Consider the following 18,983-nt stretch of genomic DNA (forward strand, 5'->3'; position numbering starts at 1 on the left):
TTGGCAAAAAACTCGGATAGCCAATTTTCACAGGCCTCTTTTGTGGCTAACGTCTGACTACCTAGCTCGTTCGCCATGGACAAAAACAGGTGGTAGTCACTTGGTGCAAGGTCCGGATACGGCGGATGCAAAAGAACCTCCCATCCGAGCTCCCGGAGCTTCTGGTGCGTCACCAAAGAAGTGTGTGGCCTGGCGTTGTCCTGATGGAAGACAATGCGACCTCTGTTTATCAAAGATGGCCTCTTCTTCATGAGTGCTACCTTCAAGCGGTCCAGTTGTTGGCAGTACAGGTCCGAATTGAGCGTTTGGCCATAGGGAAGCAGCTCATAATAGATTATTCCTTGACAATCCCACCAAACACACAGCAGAACCTTCCTGGCCGTTAATGAGGGCTTGGCCACCGTCTGAGCCGCTTCAGCGGGCTTCGACCACGACCGTTTGCGCTTCACGTTGTCGTAAGTGACCCACTTTTCATCGCCAGTCACCATCCGCTTCAGAAACGGGTCGATTTTGTTGCGATTCAGCAGCGATTCACATGCGTCGATACGGTCAAAGATGTTTTTTGCGTCAACGTGTGTGGCACCCATACATTGAGCTTCTTTGTGAATCCAAGCTTCTTCAAATGGTTAATAACGGTTTGATGACTTATCCCCAGCTCTTGGCCGATGCTACGGCTGCTACTATGCCGGTCTTTCTCGGCTAATTCAGCGATTTTGTCGCAATTTTCGACGACAGGCCTTCCGGAGCTTGGCGCATCTTAGACGACCTCTACACTAGAACGAAAACGTTGAAACCATCGTTGTGCGGTGGAAATGGAAACTGTATCGGGTCCATAAACTGCACAAATTTTATTGGCAGCTTGAGATGCATTTTTGCCTTTGTCATAGTAGTACTGTAAAATATGTCGGATTTTCTGTTTATTTTGCTCCATATTTGCGACACTATAACCCACGAACGACTTAACCAAACAAAACACTGTCGAGGACTATATTATAGCGCGCAAAAATACCTTTCCAACAAGCTATAGTATGACTCGATACAATGAATACAACTAGAACTACGCGCTTACAACGACACCTCGAGGAAATACCGCAGGACTTTTTTGACAGCCTAATATATAGGGGAATCCACTTCACAAATATGTGCAAGTCGGGGGCTTTTTTGTTCACACCGAAATGTGTTTCCCTAACACGAACTTCTAAACCAAGGTGCCTGAGAGAATCCGCTTAGCAAATACATGGAAGTTGGGGGTATTTTTGTTCACACCGGAAAGTGTTTCCCCAACACGGACTTCAAAACCAAGGTGGTTGGGGGAATCCGTTTCGCAAATACATGCGAGTCGGGGGCGTTTTTGCTCACACCGAAATGTGTTTCCCTAACACGGACTTCAAAACCAAGGTGTTTGGGGGAATTCGCTTCGCAAATACATGCAAATTTAAGGTATTTTAGTTTTCACCGAAATATGTTTCCTTAACATGGACTCCAGAACAAAGATGCCTGGGAAAATCCGCTTATATACAATATTTTATTTAATTTTTTTATTTAATTTTTTATTTATTTTTTTTATTTTATTTTATTCAGTTATGATTCATCTGACATATGTGGTCTTAATGAATAAAATATTTACACCTAGGCTATTATAAAATAGACGTACTGGACACTCTTTTTTTGAAGCAGCAGGATGTCTCGCCGAAATCGAATAGCTTCTCCACCAGCGTGAAAGTTAGGATCATCGATGACAGCGGTTCGTTGTATCCAAACAAGGTACGATGGCAATATACACAAACTACGAGTCAATTTGTACTCGCTTGTTTTTTGCAACCCGGAAAATGTTTCCCTAACACGTACTTCTTAACTGAGGAGCCTGGGAAAATCGTTATTCCAGATACTAGAGGCGAATGAACTTTCACGTTTAAAGCCTCTATAGTATAAAAAGTAGAAATTGAAATTGTAGAAATTGTATCATGCAATCCAGGGGTACTTCTGTACCCGCATGTTTTCCTTGCACTCCGGAATATGTTGTCCAAAATACGGACTACAAAAGTGGGTACGAACACAATGCTTTGGCTTAGTTATTCAAGACTGCATTTGAAGATATGCTTTTTCCTCAAAATAGGCTTCAGTTTCGGTATTCACTTCATCATCGGCCTTAAATTTCTTGCCAGCGAGCCAGCATAGCTGGAGCAGAGTCCGGATAACGTTTGTCAAGCCATGCTTTGGTTTGCACTGTATTTTTTCCATCAAACAACAATGCTTTATCAACTCACGAAATTCGGATTTTTCCATATTTTTCACAATAACAAAAGTTACTTCACTCTCAATGCTGTAACTCACGAACCAATCGACCGATTGCTGTCAAATTTTGACACGTATGCATTGAAAGATGGTGCTTTGTGATAGTCAAGTAGATTTTTGCAAGAGACGCCATCTTGACGTCAACCTTATGAACTTGTCAGTCGAACATGCGGGTAAATGCTTTTCGGGTGAATGGTATTCGGCTCAATGTTATATGATTTTTTCTAATAGCTAAAGGTAAAGGATTTTTTCTAATAGCTAAAGGTATCCAAACAATGTATCAGATGCTCGTTAAAATGAAGATATCATTTTATTCTAAACAAGGACTACGCGTATGATTCATTTTTTTTCAGTGCATGGTCATATGCTAGGCGAGGTGTGTGGCGCTATTGTTGTTGAATTCAGCAGTACTGGGAACACGCATACAGTTTCATTCGCATAGATCAATCATTCGTCAATTTTCTACACAACCGTCTTTTGAAGCACCTTCATACAATGATGTTAATAACTGGGTAACATTAATTGTAAGTGCCAATCGGCATTAAATTCATTGTGAGATTTCGTCAGATTATACAGGATCCAATTAGAACGAATATCTTCTTCGGATGAATGATCTGGATTAATATTCCATGTATGATGATAGAATTCATGCCTGAAGTTGCCGCAATTTCACAGCATATCACATGATCAGAGTTTTCCGTCACAAGAACTGGTTTTAAACGACTTTCATGACTTGTCGGTGAGCAAATGGTGGCCATGAACCCAATCGCCACGAGCTCGGTGTCATCAACTCGTGGTGCACGACTATTTTCTGGTCCCGGAAGCGATTCGGTCGTGCCGTTGCTTTCTACAGGGATTTTTCATGTCATAGAAGCAATGTTTCAAAATTGGTCACTTAATTTCTAATCTGTTTCTCAGTCATCCCATGCGGCTCCCATTTCCTTTTTTTAAAATTTTTCTCATTTCGTAGTTAAAATATATTTTGACGTGTTCAATGCTTTTGCATTTTGAACATGTATTCTTATAGTATCTCCAAATCTGCAATGACGCTTGTAGATGAATCTCCTCAATTATTTCTGGCCTTCAGAGCGCGCATGGGTTCCGTCTTTTCAAGCTATCTTCGTAGATGTTTTTGATGGGATATATCTGCTGTATGGTTCTTAGAGACTACGTAGGAGAGGGTGGTCCTGAACCGAGCGACCGTCAATACATAGCAGGCCATTATTTGAAAAACAAAGAAGGTGGGGATCCGAAACCGACACCGAATAGGAGAAACCTAAACCGATTACAACATTTTTGAGACTTTTATTATTTTTTAGAGGTTTCAAGTAAGGTGGAATTAGTGAAAATAGTGTGTACGAGTGTCGTCTATAGACGACATCCGCGCAAAATAATATAAACAAAGTAAAAGGAAAATTATTTGACTCAGTGACTTACCTTTTCTTAAGTTTCACTCTAGACAGCGATCAGCCAACGTCATCTGTTGAGGCTGCTACTTAGTATAAAAATCGGAGAATATGTTTTTTAAGCCACAATAAAGTGACGAAGTGTGATTTTGAGTCAATTATTATATTCAGTCCCTTTTTAGAATAATAATATTTACTTGGATAATGTTTTGATTACATATTGCCGTCAACGCTTTTTTTTTGTCTTTATTAGAGAGATTTTCAGCCTTAGGCTGGTTCATCTGCTGTCAACGCTGTTTCTTGTATTTGTCAAAATCTGAAATCTGAAACGTGCACTAAATCATATGAATTTCAGTGGGAATCAAAGATAGACGAGGTAACCCAACATGAGAACACTGAATTCAAAACTGGACAATAAAGCGAGAGATGGTCTCAATTCTGCAACTTTTTGATCAAAATATATAAATCAAATCGAATAGACCAGTGATTTTCTGTGGTCATGCGATATAGACTCTATTCGTGACCGGGTATACTTAGGGTTAAATGCTGTAGACTACATGCGGGTGAGTACAAAATCACATCAGCTTGAGATGAATGTTGAGGTGAGACATTTTTTCGTCATAAAAACAGTTGATAAAAGACAACCCAAGTACGAGTAGAGAGTATATATGTTCTTGATACAGCTTGTGAAGCAAAATAAAATATGTGGTATAAGGATTCGCATGTGTGACTGTGTGTTGATAATGGTATTCGCCTAATCTATAATCGTAGTTTTAAATATTCACATTTTTCATATATACAATTTTGTGAAGAAAAAATTATCGAAGATTGCGGCCCCCGCTTCGTATTTAAAGTCTTGATATTCAGATTTCAATTGAAGTAATCCACACATTAACTGTTACTCCGTTGGTGTAGTCTGATCAATGGAAACTCAACAAGTACCAACCCATTTCCCATGACAGTACAGACAGTAACGACGGTAGCAGCAATTTAGTTGGAAGCTATCAGACTAACTGAGCCACAACTCTCTCCTCCTGCGACAAACGCTTCCCACTCCAGGAAGGAAGTATTTCTGACTGTTTTTGTTTGGCCAACGGGGAGCTCAAAACAAGTAAAAGGCACACATACATAAAATGATGTACACATACTCACATACCAGAGCCAGAGAGCAGCATTCAATAACGTAACGTACGAAAACGGATGTATACAATTGATTTGTACAGGCTAATGATACTGGTAGTATTTCGGGAGGGTTTGTGCTTTTTCGTTCTGATAATGTTTTCTCATTACTGTGAGCTCTATTATGTTCTTCCGTTCCGCGACGAGATTTATCTGTTCCTGTGTGTTGGTTTTTCAATCAACGTTTGCTTCTGCTTTTTCATATACCGCCCGAATTGCTATCAGTGCCATTCTCAGCACTGATTATCACAGGTTAGTTCCTCGATTTCGCCTCGAGTAGCCTCCGAGAACGCGCTGACAATGCTGTTTTGTATTCACGACAATCGCACATGTCCTGATGGAACGTTAGATTTGTGTGACTCTAGTTGAAGATGGAAATTTTTGTGCATGCTGTACCTTTTTGGTAAATTGTATCTGTTTCACAATGATTCATTCCTTCTCTATCGATATAATTGGACAAACGAATTTAATATTCGCAGACAACAATGATTTACTCGTACATCGATCGAAACAACAATACAGCTCACAGGACGGAAACGCACCAAAATGACTGAGTCACATTCCGTCAGTGCTTTCATATTTTGTTCATGGTGCAGAGTCACGTGTAGAGCCGTGGTCAGGCTGTTCACTTTCGGTAGGCTTCTTTACTGCGGTACAACATGCCCTATACATTTTTCAAGCGAGAGAAAAAAGTTCGCACGTAACATTTACATATTTTGCTTCGTTTCTCGTAGTAATTGCCGTTGAATGCGATAATAACTGCTTTAGACTTTGGGAATCATCCCAACGATCATAACCAAATAGTAACCAAATAGGAAACAAATTTTCTTGGGTTAGAATAGAATTCACAGTAGAACTGCTGACCGAAGAATGTAGGTCTGAAAGTCGAAAGAATAATTGAATCGTTTGTTAGAGAAAACCCCCCATAAACGCCACTATTATCAAAATTGACTTTTTGGCAGTTTGAGTCCTTGAGGGTACCTACACCGACTATCAAAATTCTAGAAAAAGTTCGTTCTTCGAACCCCCTTAAATCGGGGTTGTAAATATTCGTTTGTTTGTGAAATTCCATAAGTCCATGGGCATGATTCTCGAATACACTTCACGGTGGAAACGAAATAAACGGCACGTCATTGAACTACGTTTTACGAGTTAGTGAAGTGTCGAAGATAATGATGAGTTTCTAAGCAGAATGAGCACTTTTCAAATAAAAAATCATTAATGAAAATTAACTTCTTCGTATCAAACTGGTATTCAATGTGAGTGGAAAACTTTGTTTTCTTCATGTGATATAATAATCTCATACAAAAATTTAATCTGAAGATAATTTGATATTATAATGATAAATTTAGTGGGAAACTAATCTCGCATCCAGATGTCGACACCGTACCGTTGTCATCGCGAATGCGTTTCATACCGTTTCCACCGTGAAGTGTATTCGTAGTGTATTCGAGAATCAGGCCCCATGTTTCTAATTACCACCACGGGCAACGCTGCGATAGATACACAATTTCATTCATTGTTTACATCCAACCCATAAGAAGAATGCGCTACTCAATTTTATCGGAATGTCTTCTGATTTGGGTTGGGACCCGGACATGACCACGGAATATAAACGTGGTATTCGACGAACAGCAGAATGCAATGGGAAATTAATAAAAAGGGCAAGAGTCAATGGAACGGTATACAAAAATAGGAGGGGAAAGGATGTTCCAGCTGTGAAAGTAGGAAGGTATTGCATCTGCAGAGAGGTTTGCTTGGTTGAAAATATAAGCGAACAGAACTGATACTTGCAAAACTTGATCGATTTCAAAAGTGTTGGGATGAGAAATATCTCGAATGGATTAAGTAAACCATTCAGAGGAAATACTTATGGGTAAAATGTTCCGATATCACTCTAACGATTTGAGAGGCAAATCATCCTCCGGAAACCCCAAGCTAAGAACTGTAATTGACTTTGTTAGACAACTCATTTTGTTGTTTCTCGTAAAAGTATCCCACTACACCACCGTCGAGAAAACTACGAGAAACTACGTGAGAAAATAACTATTTCGTTGGAAAGCAGTGGCCGCAAAACCCCCAATGGTCAAAAAATTCACTTCAAGTTTTCGCAGTTCAATCGGTTTTCACACTCGAAAGACTTCAAGGCCATTGCGATAGACATAGACTCATATACGTGACACCAACAGCAGTACTTTTTGGCTTCTGAAATTGAAACCAGGTCAAACGAGTCACCCTGCCAATCCTGCATAACTAGATAGAAAAGTTCCGATCAACATAAAGAAAACCAGGACATCATTGAATCGTTTGTTAGAGAAAACCCCCCATAAACGCCACTATTATCAAAATTGACTTTTTGGCAGTTTGAGTCCTTGAGGGTACCTACACCGACTATCAAAATTCTAGAAAAAGTTCGTTCTTCGAACCCCCTTAAATCGGGGTTGTAAATATTCGTTTGTTTGTGAAATTCCATAAGTCCATGGGCATGATTCTCGAATACACTTCACGGTGGAAACGAAATAAACGGCACGTCATTGAACTACGTTTTACGAGTTAGTGAAGTGTCGAAGATAATGATGAGTTTCTAAGCAGAATGAGCACTTTTCAAATAAAAAATCATTAATGAAAATTAACTTCTTCGTATCAAACTGGTATTCAATGTGAGTGGAAAACTTTGTTTTCTTCATGTGATATAATAATCTCATACAAAAATTTAATCTGAAGATAATTTGATATTATAATGATAAATTTAGTGGGAAACTAATCTCGCATCCAGATGTCGACACCGTACCGTTGTCATCGCGAATGCGTTTCATACCGTTTCCACCGTGAAGTGTATTCGTAGTGTATTCGAGAATCAGGCCCCATGTTTCTAATTACCACCACGGGCAACGCTGCGATAGATACACAATTTCATTCATTGTTTACATCCAACCCATAAGAAGAATGCGCTACTCAATTTTATCGGAATGTCTTCTGATTTGGGTTGGGACCCGGACATGACCACGGAATATAAACGTGGTATTCGACGAACAGCAGAATGCAATGGGAAATTAATAAAAAGGGCAAGAGTCAATGGAACGGTATACAAAAATAGGAGGGGAAAGGATGTTCCAGCTGTGAAAGTAGGAAGGTATTGCATCTGCAGAGAGGTTTGCTTGGTTGAAAATATAAGCGAACAGAACTGATACTTGCAAAACTTGATCGATTTCAAAAGTGTTGGGATGAGAAATATCTCGAATGGATTAAGTAAACCATTCAGAGGAAATACTTATGGGTAAAATGTTCCGATATCACTCTAACGATTTGAGAGGCAAATCATCCTCCGGAAACCCCAAGCTAAGAACTGTAATTGACTTTGTTAGACAACTCATTTTGTTGTTTCTCGTAAAAGTATCCCACTACACCACCGTCGAGAAAACTACGAGAAACTACGTGAGAAAATAACTATTTCGTTGGAAAGCAGTGGCCGCAAAACCCCCAATGGTCAAAAAATTCACTTCAAGTTTTCGCAGTTCAATCGGTTTTCACACTCGAAAGACTTCAAGGCCATTGCGATAGACATAGACTCATATACGTGACACCAACAGCAGTACTTTTTGGCTTCTGAAATTGAAACCAGGTCAAACGAGTCACCCTGCCAATCCTGCATAACTAGATAGAAAAGTTCCGATCAACATAAATGTTACAGTTGATAGTAGATACGGAGCTTAGAAACAAGAACGCAGCCAGAAAGAGTAACGCTTTCCATCTTAGTAGTAGAAAATGTAGTAGAAAAAGAATGTCTCTCTTAGTTCGCCATAGTTAACTCGGTATCACCATTCTCAAAGACTCAATTGTAGAAATAAATGTAGTTTGGTATAAATTAAATGGTTGTACTCCGCGAATAAAGTGTTCTTCATCTGCTACGTATTTGGTGTTATTCGTTTATCCTAAGTCTCGTATCGTTTCCCGTATCACGTAACGTATTGGAAGGGACAGTTGGAATGAGAACAGATTCAAATCACGGGGACGTCCAGGAATTGTCAGCACTATTGAATCCGGTGAATTGAAGAATTCGATAAGGGTTGAAACATTGGTGCCGTGACCAGGATTGTGCATTCTTCAAAGCACCGGTAAATCGCACGTCGCCATTACGAGCAGGTCCATTATTGAAATAGGCGCCGCCATAGCAAATAGTTTGAACAATACAAGGTCTTATTGATAGGCTCACTGGGTGAGTATCTGTCCAAATATAACACTATATCTTGCGCGCCTACCTGGTCCTTTTTTTTCGAGATTCAAGGATCTAAGCAATATTTGGTGGCCGAGTATTCATCGTTTGGATCACGCATTAATTACATCCGCAAATCACGCGCTGGTGTTAGAGAGAATCATCTATTATTCATAATACAACGCCTCATTGACAGGCTCACCAGGTGAGTACCTGTCCAATACGGTTAGTTTCGCGCAAGGGTACTTTGCTTGTCGTCCATTGCAGAACCAGTTCCTGTTACTTTTACGTGTATGTCGCTTCGTTCAACATCAACTATGGGAAAGAAGATGAAGGCGAAAATCAGTCTCAGGGACAGCACGATGGATTTTTTAAAACGAATAGAAATATTCCTTCGTACCGGTGATGTTGAGGATGAAAATCAAATCAAATTCCGACTGGAAAAACTTGAAGCCAAGTGGGATGAGTTCGAAAACATTCAAGGAGAGATAGAATGCTCGGAGGAAGATGATGAAAACGTAGAAATAAATCGCCAGGTTCGGGCGGAATTCGAAGAAAAATATTTTCAAGTGAGGGCGGGTTTGACAAGCAAAATTCCACGACAAGCATCTCAACAAGAAAGTACGAATGCTCAATCGTCTACGAGTTCGGATAATGTGCAATCGTACGTGCGATTACCGCAAATAAATTTGCCTGAGTTCGACGGTAATTTCGAAAATTGGCTTCCTTTCCACGATACATTTAAGGCACTGATAGACTCATCACCAGAATTGAGCAACATACAAAAATTTCATTATTTACGTGCTTCCCTGAAAGGTGAAGCATTCAAATTAATCGATTGCTACCAGATGAGTGAAGTCAATTATCGTGTGGCGTGGAATGGCTTGGTAGCAAGATTTTCAAATGTCTACTTATTGAAAAAACGACACCTGAATGCCATATTGGAATATCCAAAGGTAAAAAGACAGTCTGCTACATCGATTCATGATATTATCGACTGCTTCGACCGAAACACGAAAATACTAGATCAGTTGGGAGAGAAAACAATCGGATGGGGTGCGATGCTGACGCATTTAATGGTTTCTAAACTCGATGAAACGACACAAAAACAATGGGAAGAACAAGCCACACTGCATGAAGATCCTCTGTTCTCGCACCTCGTTGAATTTTTGAAAAGACAAACGCGAATACTAGATGCAGTGATAGTCGATCAAACTGTTGCTGTTCCAGCGAATTCATTCCAGCAAAATTCATCTTCGTGGAACGACACGAGAAATCGTCCAATGAGAATGTCAGTCAATTCTGCAGTCGAAAATGTCGGTCTATCGTGTATTATATGTAACGAAAAACATTCTGTACTAAGATGTCCTGAATTTAACAATTTATCTATAGAACAACGCTTAAAGATAACGAACTTAAAACGACTCTGCAGCAATTGTTTAGGGCGCAATCATATCGCTCGGGATTGCCCGTCCAGATACCGATGTAGGACGTGTTCCAAGAAGCACCATACGTTACTACATCCTGGGTTTCCGTCAGCCAATTTCTCGTCCAATGCTTCCTCGGAGTCATCTGGTACCGTTGTTATGCAGTCAACTTCCGGTTTTTTTACAAATCCAAACGAGACATCTTCAACGTCGATGACTGCAACATCTTCAAATATGGTGGAAGGCAGTACTGAAAAACACGTCTTTTTACTTACTGTTATATTGAAAGTGAAGGATTGTTGGGGAAGAACGCATTTAGCTAGAGCTTTGTTAGATTGTGGCTCGCAAGCCAATCTTATGTCGGAGAAACTATGCACGCTTTTGAACCTACCACGATACGACAAGAAAGTCGAAATTAGCGGAATCGGACGATCACGCCAACAAGCGGTGCATCAAGTTTCCACGACGATAGCTTCACGAACAACGGAATTTACAATGCCAATGAATTTCTTGGTTTTAGGACATGTTACGGATGATCACCCTTCTGCATCGATTTACTTGTCAAACATGAAGGTTCCATCCGGCATAGAATTAGCCGATCCAAATTTCAGCGTTTCCGGTCCTATTGATATTGTGTTGGGCTCCCAGTATTTTTACGATTATCATCTACTTAATGGTGGCCGGTGCCAGATTCATCGAATTGGAGATAATTTACCTGTATTCGTGAACACAGTTTTCGGCTGGATTGCTGCTGGAGAAACAGAATGGAAAACGAAAAATAATAAAGTTACGTGCAATATTGGAACTGTTAATAATCTGCACGAAGTTATTGAAAGGTTTTGGAACGTCGAAGAGCTTCAAGACAAGACGCCACGAACACAAGAAGAGGAGGACTGCGAAATTCACTTTCGAAATACTATTAATCGAGACAGTAACGGTCGCTACGTGGCACAATACCCTAAACGGATCGATTTTCAAAATATGCTTGGCGAATCTAAATCCTTCGCCTTGAAACGATTGTATCAATTGGAAAGACGGTTAGACGGGAATTGTGATTTGCGCAAAAAATATAACGAGTTCATCCAGGAATATATATGCATGAAACACATGACACATGTCGGTAAGCTGGATGAGTTACCCTCAAGGCAAGATCAAGTTGTTTGCTATTTGCCCCACCATCCAGTGCTGAAGGAATCGAGTTCTACAACTAAACTACGTGTTGTATTCGATGGATCAGCGAAAACATCTAAAAATTTTTCTCTCAATGAAGCACTGCTCACCGGTCCTGTAATACAAGATGATCTTTTAGTACTTATGCTTCGTTTTCGTAAACATGCCGTTGCCCTTGTTGCGGACGTGGAGAAAATGTACAGGCAAATCAAAATACATCCCACCGATGCTTCGTTACAAAGAATACTTTGGAGATTTAGTTCGTCCGACCCTGTTCAAGTCTATGAATTACAAACGGTCACATATGGTTTATCCCCATCATCATTCATTGCCACTCGAGTACTTCAACAATTGGCGACGGATGTAGGAAAGAGGTACAAACGGGCTGCGGGTGTGGTAACCGAAGATTTCTATATGGATGATTTACTATCCGGAGCCGAAACAATCGACGAAGCTAAACATTTGCGTTACGAAATTCAAACGTTACTCGCAGAAGGCGGATTCCAGCTACGAAAATGGAGCTCTAACTGTCAGGAAGTTCTGGCTGATATGTCTTCGGGAGAGTTACAAACAACGACTACCTTATATTTCGAAAACGAATCAAAAGTAAAAACCCTTGGAGTTGCATGGGAAACAAAAACGGATCAGTTTTGTATCGATATACAGCCAAATGTGAATGATGGCTACTGGACTAAACGTAAAATATTCTCATCAATTGCTCAATTATATGATCCTCTTGGCTTGGTATCTCCCGTTGTTACTTGGGCGAAAATACGTATGCAACGTCTGTGGCTAGCCTCTCTTGAATGGGACGAACGAGTACCTGACGAAATTGAAATACATTGGAAGGAGTTCAGTAATCAGCTGTCGCTTTTGCGAATGTTTAAAGTACCCCGTTTCGTATTTTTACAAAATTCCGTGGAAACTCAATTTCATGTGTTTTGCGACGCTTCAGAATCAGCCTACGGTACTTGTATATACGCTCGCTCAATGAACGTTACTGGAAAAGTTAAGACCGAATTGATTACCTCGAAATCACGAGTTGCACCTCTGAAAAGAATCAGCTTACCACGTTTGGAGCTTTGTGCTGCACTATTGGGTGCCAAGCTCTACCATAAAACTGCATGCGCATTACGAATGAAGGACACTCCGTGTTGGTTATGGTCGGACTCTATAGTCACTCTATACTGGATTCGAGCACCATCAAATACTTGGCAGACCTTTATCGGGAACCGTACTGCCGAAATTCAGCGGCTTACAAGCGGTAAAAGCTGGAAACATATTAAAGGAACTGATAATCCTGCTGATGTCGTTTCTCGTGGAATGTTGCCGTCAGAATTTATGAAAAGCACAATGTGGCTCCACGGTCCGGATTGGCTCCGTGAAGAAGAGGAAAGGTGGCCTAAGAACACGCAATTGATTCCGCCCTCTGAAGAAATCCTGGAACGAAAACGAACGGTGATGGTTGCTCAAGTTGTCCTGAAACCATTTTTTCTGTTTGAGCGGTATTCCAATTTCCAGCGTTTGCTCAGAATAACAGCATATATATTACGTTTTTTAAACTGTTGCCGAAGCAAGCAAAGAAAGTCACATGAAGAATTTCTCTCAGCGATGGAGTTGGTACAAGCCAAGGAATGTTTAGTGAGGTCAGCCCAGTATGAAGCCTTCGCTGATGAAAAGAGAGCACTGGAATATAAAAGACCTCTGTCAATGAAATCTAATTTGAAACACTTACTACCTTTCGTTGATGATAGAGGAGTCTTGCGTGTCGGTGGAAGATTGGCGCAATCCGCAGAGAGCTACAAAACTAAACACCCTATGATATTACCAGATAAGCATCCATTATCTCGCCTTGTCGCTAAGCATTTCCATATTACAAATATGCACTCAGGACCTCGCATGACTTTGTCTGCAATGCGACAAGAATTCTGGCCCATACGTGGAAAATTACTCGTACATTACGTTTGTCGAAATTGTCAAAATTGTTTCCGATTGAATCCTGTTCCTGTAACACAACCCGTCGGCCAGTTGCCCACTTCACGCGTAGTTCCAAGCCGTCCATTCGCAATTACTGGTGTTGATTATTGCGGTCCAGTATACCTGAAGCCAGTCCATCGTCGTGCCGCTCCGAAAAAAGCATTTATCGCTATATTCATTTGCTTCAGTTCAAAAGCAGTTCATATAGAATTAGTATCCGATTTATCAACAAATGCATTTATCGCTGCCCTGCGCCGCTTCATCGCTCGCCGTGGGCTGCCAAACGAGATCCACTCAGATAATGGAACCAATTTTCGAGGTGCCAACAATGCTCTTGCAGATCTTTACCACCTTCTGAACCGTAAATCGAGTCAAGAGATCTTTTTTAACGAATGTGGCGCGAAAGGAATAACCTGGAAGTTTATCCCACCAAGAGCACCCAGCTTTGGAGGCCTGTGGGAAGCGGCCGTGAAAACTGCAAAAAGTACAATGGTCAAAACAATTGGGAACTCCAAGTTATCATATGAAGATTTTGTTACTGTTTTGACACAAATTGAAGCGAACATGAATACGCGTCCGCTTACCCCACTCTCCGAGGATCCTTCCGAGTTAGATGTTTTAACCCCTGGACATTTCCTCACGGGATCGTCGCTCGCAGCCTTACCAGATCCGGACTATTCGAACATTCCTTTGAATCGTCTCAAACATTATCAACAGCTGCAACAACTAGTTCAAAACCACTGGAAAAGGTGGAAAAAGGAATACTTAACCGAAGTGAATAATCAGCGAAAAAAGACATCGACACCAGTCAGCCTTCGGATTGGTCAAATGGTTCTGTTGCAGGAAGATAACAAATCGTCCATCGCTTGGCCTCTCGCGAGAATCGTCGCAGTGCATCCAGGAGAAGACAATATCATCCGGGTGGTCACCGTCAAAACAGCAAACGGAATTTATAAAAGACCAACCTCACGAATTTTTCCGTTGCCTTCAGATGAATCAATCGGTGTACAGGAATCTGTGCAATAAGCAAATCTGTAAGAAATGTTGACAACAACGGATTCGATAGTTTTGTTTATGTCTATTGTAAATTGTCTAAAGCCAAGTTTAGGTGGCCGGCTATGTTACAGTTGATAGTAGATACGGAGCTTAGAAACAAGAACGCAGCCAGAAAGAGTAACGCTTTCCATCTTAGTAGTAGAAAATGTAGTAGAAAAAGAATGTCTCTCTTAGTTCGCCATAGTTAACTCGGTATCACCATTCTCAAAGACTCAATTGTAGAAATAAATGTAGTTTGGTATAAATTAAATGGTTGTACTCCGCGAATAAAGTGTTCTTCATCTGCTACGTATTTGGTGTTATTCGTTTATCCTAAGTCTCGTATCGTTTCCCGTATCACGTAACGTATTGGAAGGGACAGTTGGAATGAGAACAGATTCAAATCACGGGGACGTCCAGGAATTGTCAGCACTATTGAATCCGGTGAATTGAAGAATTCGATAAGGGTTGAAACAATAAAGAAAACCAGGACATCAGGAAAAGGTTGAAAGTTTGCATTCCAAGTGTGTATTATTTAATACAGAAACCCGGGATGAACATGGACAATAATCCAATTCAAGTAACAAGGTTCATGATGTGAATTGTCTTTCAAAACCATTTGAAAGTTTGCTTGCAAATAAAATTCATTTCGTTTAATGAATATACAATATCCACAAAAAAGGGTTACGAGGGCCCTTTTTTAGCAGCTGCAAAACAAATATTTTAAGTATTACTTGAAAGTAAAATCTGGCAGTAGCGCAGATGGTAAGCGTGTCGGTTTTCCGAGCCACTGCATAATGGTCCAGGAGATGTATTTAAGTAGAAATTAGCATTTAGAGCTCGACAGTTATTCTCTAGACAAAAACTGTCTTCAACAAAGTTGTTACATACAATAAAGCGCTCATTTTTATGTTATCAAAAATAGGTTGACCAAAATTGTCGATGAAAAAGCCTCACTTTCTTATCTTTACAAATAGAGGTAAATATAGTTCGACAATGATGTATTCCCAGTTATTTGAGACATCATTGTAGAACAACTTTTTTTTCTATCTCTTGAAATAACCGATATAGTGCCTTTATTCTAAGTTACGTTAGGGTTACCATGAAAAAAACTGTTTTTTGCTCTAACTTTTGTATTTAAAATTATACATACAAACTGTCTTCGGAAGACTTTTAGAACTTACAAATACAAACATTTAGCGATGCAGAACTTGTCAATATCTCAACTCCACTCAAAGTTATTGATATTTCTTCCAAAAAATATGCTCTCTTCATTTGTTTGTCATTCTTTCTGGGGCAAACATAAACAAAGATTATTGACGGCATTTGAAAGAGCATAGTTCACTCTACATGATGTGTGATTTCCAAAACTATGTTTTTTTTTTGTGTTTGAGTAAATTGAAATTGAAATCATGAGTTTTTGGGTAAAAAAACATCGATAACTTTAAGTAGGATTAAGATATTGACAAGTTCTGCATCGCAAAATGTTTGAATTGATTAGTTCTAAAAGTCATACCAAGACAGTTTTGATGTAGAATTTGAAATATAAAAGTGAAAGCTAAAAAACCCCTTTTTTCATGGTCACCCTAATGCAACTTAAAAAAAGCGCTAAATCGATTATATTAAAAGATAGAAAAAAGCTTCGTTCTACAAAATTGTTTAAAATAATTGGGGCTACAATATTGTCGAACTATGTTTATCTCTATCTATAAAGATAAGAAAGTTAAATTTTTTATTTCATCGGAAAATTTGGTCACCCTATTTTTGATAACATAAAAATGAGCGCTCTATCATATGTAACAACTTTGTTGAAGACAGTTTTTGTCTAAAGAACAAATATCTCCCACAAAGTTGTTTTTGGCGCTTTCTATTTATGTTGCATTAGGGTAACCATGAAAAAACGGGTTTTTTTGCTTTAACTTTTATATTTCAAATTCTACATCAAAACTATCTTCGTACGACTTTTAGATCTTATCAATACCAACATTTTGCGATGCAGAATATCTTAGTCCTACTCAAAGTTATTGATGTTTTTACCCAAAAACTCATGATTTCAATTTCAATTTACTCGAACACAAAAAATAACATAGTTTTGGAAATCACATATTACATAGAGTGAAATCTACTCTTTCGAATTCCGTCAACAAACATTTTTTATGTTTGCCCCAGAAAAAATGAGGAAAAAATGAAAAGAGCGTGTTTTTTGGGAAGAAATATCAATAACTTTGGGTGAAGTTGGGATATTGACAAGTTCTGCATCGCAAAATGTTTGTATTAGTAAGTTCTAAAAGTCTTCCGAAGACAGTTTGTATGTAGAATATGAAATAGAAAAGTTAGAGCAAAAAACTTTTTTGTTTTCATGGTGACCCTAACGTAACTTAGAAAAAAGGCGCTGTATCGGTTATTTCAAGAGATAGAAAAAAACTTTGTTTTACAAAGATGCCTCAAATAACTGGGACTACAACATTGTGGAACTATATTTACCTCTACCTTTAAAGATAAGAAAGTTAGATTTTTTATGTCATCGACAATTTTGGTCACCCTATTTTTGATAACATAAAAATGAGCGCTCTGTCGTATGTAACAACTTTGTCGAAAACAGTTTTTGTCCAGAGAATAACTGTCGAGCTCTGAATGCTAATTTCCACTTAAATGCATCTCCTGGATCATTGTGCAATGGTTTGGGGGTTCGATTCCCACCACTGCACAGTGGGGTGACTTCATACAAAGACTGGCCGAGTAAAAAAAAGTATCATTAAATGCGTCAAAAACATATTTACATAATTTCAGGATGTTTCATTTGGGGCCGTGCATACAGGACGTTATCCATTTTTTTTGGGATTCCATGGCACGCAGTTTTCTTTACATACCTTTCTATATAATTTGGTGATTTTTGAGCATAAGGGCGTTGAAAAAGATCACGAAGTTTATGGACGATTCCTCAAATCAAACAAATTCTGCTATAAATATAAAAGATTCTAAGATTATAAATTATATAATACAGTTTTCAACTAGCAATAATCGCACCTCGGTAAAACCTCATTGGTTACGATATCGCCACTGCGCAAAGCTTATAATACAGTTAATGAGTTAAAATAACAAATAAATACAATAATCTTCTTTTTCTTCATAACTGCATCCAAACTAGCATTGCGAGAAAGCATTTCATTTTCGGCAGAAACCATGTCTTTTTATGCCTCGTAGCGTCAAATGAGCAAATAATTTCATCTGTCCCCCAACGCTTTAAAATGTTTGTATGTATAGGAGCAGACATCTCTTTCTTTTTTCTTGTTTCATCTTTTTTGGGATTGCACCCAAAAAAGTCCAAACGACGTCAACATGGATCGAACCAAGGTCGGCTGGAATGCAAGACTGTTTTACACGACCACGCTATCCACATAGCTAATGATGCTGTTGCGCAGAAGTGTGATAATATATACATTAGGGTGCCAATGAAGGGAGAGCGGCGCAAAGCGGTCAAAGTTTGAATGTTTTGAAAATCGAAAATCACCCAAGAGGGGAGTAAATCTTGACGAGTAATGCAATTTTGAGACATTTGGCATCAAATGTTTTTTTTGAAAACCTTAATTTGATAAATCGAGATAACTTTTTTTATTGGTGCCCAAACTTTTCGTCTCATATTCCGAAAAAAAAATTAGTCTCAGAGTGCCGATTTTTAACAAAAAAATTTCGAGATGATACTAGATCTTGGGTGGTTTTTCGATTTTCAAAAAACTCAAACTTTGACCGCTTTGCTCCACTCTCCCTTAAGTCCGATTGAGCTGAAATTTGGCATAGGGTGTTTTTTCGAGGTGGTGAACATATTGTATTGGGTAACTTTTTGAAAATTTATGGTCGATTTTTCCCATACATTAATTGGCACCCTAATATACATCTCATTACAAATTGAAGTTGGAAAGTGTTTTCTAATTTTACTCTTAGAAAACACTTTCCAGCATAAATGAGATCTATATCCATCTCGGTCTATTTCTATTTATTTCGTCAATCTATAGTACAACAAATTACATACATTACATTACAATTACAATATACTTAATGAATAATTTATAGCTATATTTATGAAAATCAATTGTAAGAGGTATCATGTCTTTAGTATTAATAATAAATTACGAACTGCAACGCAGCAAACATATATGACAAAACTGTAATTCCCGAATGCAATGAACTTTCAGTCAATGACTTTTTCAATAATTTCTTCGTCAATGTCACATCAATTACATTACTGTACTTATTGTACGTTCTCATCATTCTATTAAGTGG

General features: G+C 39.0%; 1 protein-coding gene and 1 pseudogene across 4 annotated transcripts in view; one reads left to right on the plus strand and one right to left on the minus strand.

Annotated features, from left to right (window-relative positions):
• Window positions 1–18,983, plus strand: part of LOC129765220 (tyrosine-protein kinase Abl) — a 118,899-nt gene that overhangs the window by 51,094 nt on the left and 48,822 nt on the right. The window lies entirely within an intron of this gene.
• Window positions 17,658–17,774, minus strand: LOC129772033 (U4 spliceosomal RNA; annotated as a pseudogene).

The sequence above is a fragment of the Toxorhynchites rutilus genome, chromosome 2, assembly GCF_029784135.1.
Source record: "Toxorhynchites rutilus septentrionalis strain SRP chromosome 2, ASM2978413v1, whole genome shotgun sequence".
Taxonomy (NCBI): Eukaryota; Metazoa; Arthropoda; class Insecta; order Diptera; family Culicidae; genus Toxorhynchites; species Toxorhynchites rutilus.